Source organism: Mustela putorius, unplaced genomic scaffold (assembly GCF_011764305.1).
Source record: "Mustela putorius furo isolate JIRA1106 unplaced genomic scaffold, ASM1176430v1.1 tig00003846_pilon_pilon_pilon, whole genome shotgun sequence".
NCBI classification, from domain to species: Eukaryota; Metazoa; Chordata; class Mammalia; order Carnivora; family Mustelidae; genus Mustela; species Mustela putorius.
Window position 1 is genome coordinate 20,523,440 of NW_025421999.1, and position 3,896 is coordinate 20,527,335.

A 3,896-nucleotide genomic window follows, 5' to 3' on the forward strand; every position below is an offset into this window, starting at 1 on the left:
ATAAGTAAATAGGATTTTTAATTAAAAAAAACAGAAAACCCTCAATTTGTAAAATGTAGACAACACACTTCTAAATAAACCATGGGTGAAAGAGGAAGTCTCAGGGGAAATTAGAAAATATTTTGACTGAATGAAAATGAAAAGATAAAATATCAAAACTATTACAGCATGCAGCTAAGAGTTCTTAAAGGGATATGTATAACATTAAATCTTATGTTAGAAAAAAAAGGTCTCAGGGCACCTGGGTGGTCTAGTTGGTTAAGCATCTGCCTTCTGTTCAGGTCATGATCCTGGGGTCCCAGGACTGAACCTGCTCCCAGCTGAGTGGGAACCCGCTTCTCGCTCTCCCTCTGCCTGCTGCTCTGCCTGCTTGTGATCTCTCTCTTCCAAATAAATAAAGTCTTTGAAAAGAAAGAAACAAAAAGGTCTCGATAATGAAAGTGGAAAAGGAAGAAAAAAGTAAACCCAAACCAAATAGAGACTAGAAAAAGCCAAATCTAAGAACAAAAATCAACAAAATTTTAATCAGAAATTTGATGAAACTAAAATATGGTTCTTTGAAAAGATCAATAATATTTGTAAACCTCTCGACAGACTGACCAAGAAAAAAGAGAAGATATAAATCACCAGTAGCAGGCATAAGAGATCCTACAGACATTAAAAGGATAATAAGGAAATACAACAAACAATTCTATGCTCGTGATTTCAAGAACTTAAATCAAATGGGCCAGGACTTTAATGAACAGAACTCACTGAAAAAGAAATAAATAACCTGAATATTCCTATATTATTAAAGAAATTGAAAACCTTCCCACAAAGGAAACTCCTGGCCCAGATGGTTTCACGGGAGATTTCTACCTAACATATTTATCAAACATTTCTAGGAAAAAATATCAATTTTATGTTATCTCTTCCAGAAAATGAATTGAGAAAACACTTCCCAACTTATTTTAAGAGCTGCCATCACAATGATACCAAAACTAGAAATAAGACATTATAAGAAACTACAGACCAATATCCATGTGACCACAAATGCCTAAATCATCAACAAAATTCTAACAAATCATATTCAGTAATATATAAAAATATAATACATTATAAACAAACTGGGGTTTATTCAAGGAATAGAAAGCTGGTTCAATATTTAAAATCAATCAATGTAATTCATTATTAAGAATTTTTTTAAACATAGATAATCTCAATGAAAAAAGGAATACTTTTACAGGAGTCAACATCCACTCATGATAAAAATTCTCTGCAAAGTGGGAACAGAAGAGAATGTCCTCTACCTGATAAAGGACATCTACAAAAAATCTGTAGCTAACATAATACTTACCCAAGTTTTAATCCAAATTATCCAAGTCTTAATTATCTAGTCTGTAAAATGAGGATATAAATATTTGCCTTTTAGATTTATTATGAAAGTTAAAGTTATTAGCATAGTGCATTAAGAATGGTGAAAATAGGGATGCCTGGGTGGCTCAGTCAGTTAAGCTGCTGCTTTCGGCTCAGGTCCTGATCCCAGGGTCCTGGGATCGAGTCCCGCATGAGGTTCCTTGCTTGGCAGGGAGCCTGTTTCTCTCTCTGCCTCTGCCTGACACTCTGCCTGCTTGTGTGCTCGCTCTCTCTCTCTCTCTCTCTCTGAAAATTAAATAAATAAATAAAATCTTTTTTTAAATGGTAAAAATAGTCTTTTCCAGCTGGAACCACAGAGGATGCAGAAGAGAAGAAAAAGAGGATTTCTATGGTGCCAGAAATCCTTAAGAAAAAAGCAAAGCAATTTCTCAGAGTTGAAGATCAAATGTCTGAGAAAGTAGTTTGCTCAAAAAATGCTTCGAAAAGCAAGGAGAGGGGCACCTGGGTGGCTCCATTGTTAAGTGTCTGCCTTTGGCTCAGGTCATGGTCCTGGGGTCCCGGGATATAGCCCCACATTGGGCTTCCAGCTCATCAGGAAGCCTGTTTCACTTTCACACTCCCTGTGCTTGTGTTCTCTCTCTCGCTGTCTCTCTCTCTCTCTGTGTCAAATAAATAAACAAAATCTTAAAAAAAAAAAAAAGAAAAAGAAAAAGAAAGAAAGAGAGAGAGAGACAGAGAGAGAGAAAAGGAGAAAAAAAGAAAAGAAAAGCAAGGAGAAACCCTATTTATCAAAAAGCTAAGCATTACCACAAAGAATATAGGCAGATCTAGAGAACTGAGATTCAAAAGGTCAGGATGGCAAGAAAAGTTGGAAACTCCTATGTACCTGCAGAACCCATATTGGTGCTTGTCATCAGGATCAGAGGTAGCAGTGGTGTGAGCCCAAAGGTTCCAGAGGTGTTGCAGCTTCTTCAATGGCACCTTTGTTAAGCTCAACAAAGCTTCAGTTAACATGCTCAGAACTGTGGAACCATATATAGCATGGGGGGACCCACCCCTGAAGTGGTAAATGAATTGATCTAAGAGTGTGGTGAAGGCAAAATCAACAAGTGAGTTGCCCTGACAGGTGATACAGTGATTGCTCAATATCTTGGTAAGTATGGCATCATCTGCATGGAGGATCTGATTCAGCAGATCCGTACGGCTGGAAAATATTTCGAAGAAGCAAACAACTTTTTATTGACCTTCAAGCTATCTTCTCCTCAAAAGGGAATGAAGGAAAAAGACCACCCATTTTACAGAAGGTAGACATGCTGGTAACAGGGAAGACCAGATCAATAGGCATATTAGAAGGATGAACTAAAGTATCTACCATGATTATTTTTATAATCTGGTCATTTAATAAATGACTACTTTCATACTGAAAAAAATGGTGAAAATAATAATTATTATATATGCAATAATAATAAAATTTGTATTCATCATATATCAATTCTGCATTATTGGTTGGAATGCTGCATAGTCCAGAACTCAGAATAGCTGCAGTATTATCACACACTACACACACACACAGAGCACACATTGTAAAAAGCACAAGATAATTTTTAAAAAGTCAAACAAATAGGAAATAAAACTGGAAAAGGGAAATAATATCCTATGACTGATCATTCTTTATGATAATGAGAACTAGCAGTCACTTCCTAAAATCAACTCCATTGAAAAACAAAATGGAAAACATCACAATGAATTTGAGACAAATTCTGCTGACAAAGTTGTCCCTGTAAGACAATCCAATGCAAGACATAGTTTCAGACTCACGAAATCAAAGTTTCCTAGTGAAGTTGTTACTCATGGCTTTTCTTAAATCGCAGTTCTCATTCCTGAAAGTTCCAAGCAGTCTTCTGGAATTTGTGTTGCTTAAAGGATTTCTTTGTTTTAGGGAGTTTTTATAGTAAGGTTGTCCAGATTACTTCAAAGCAGAAATTTTTATTGATATAAACTAGGGACCATTTTTCATGCTAGAGAGATTAAACTAAAACCCAAATCTACGTGAGAATCAAAAAAAAGGGTATTTACCCACCCACCCGCTTGCTAAGAATAAATATTCTGATAAACAATAGTAAACTTTCTGAGGCTCCTACTTCCAATTACTCCCCAGTAATTCTAAAAGTTCAGGTAGTATGAATGCTTTCAGATAATTTAGCTTTATTTCAGAGTATGGAATTCATACCACTCTAAGAGTATTGCTTTTATATTGTGTTGTAACTATTCCTGTGTTATATATTTTGAGGTGTTTTTGTGCCTCCTATGCTCTATTTAAGTCCTCCTGAGTTTTTCTTCCTATATGTTAATGGTTTATTGATATACTAGGAATCTAGCTTAGTTTCTACTACCCCCAATAAGCATTTTATAGTTAATATTAAATAATGGGTTTTTTTTAATCCTGAGGGTCTCACATTATAACAAGGGCTAGTTTAAATAAAGAGTTTTAATCTTTCAGACTTCAGAAACTCATGCAAAAATAAAATAGTAGTGGGTGG

The 3,896-nt window shown here is 35.4% G+C and overlaps 1 pseudogene; it reads left to right on the forward strand.

The window, feature by feature from the left end:
• The first annotated feature begins 2,211 nt into the window (after positions 1-2,211).
• LOC101677893 lies at positions 2,212-2,719 on the forward strand (annotated as a pseudogene).
• Positions 2,720-3,896: the final 1,177 nt, after the last annotated feature.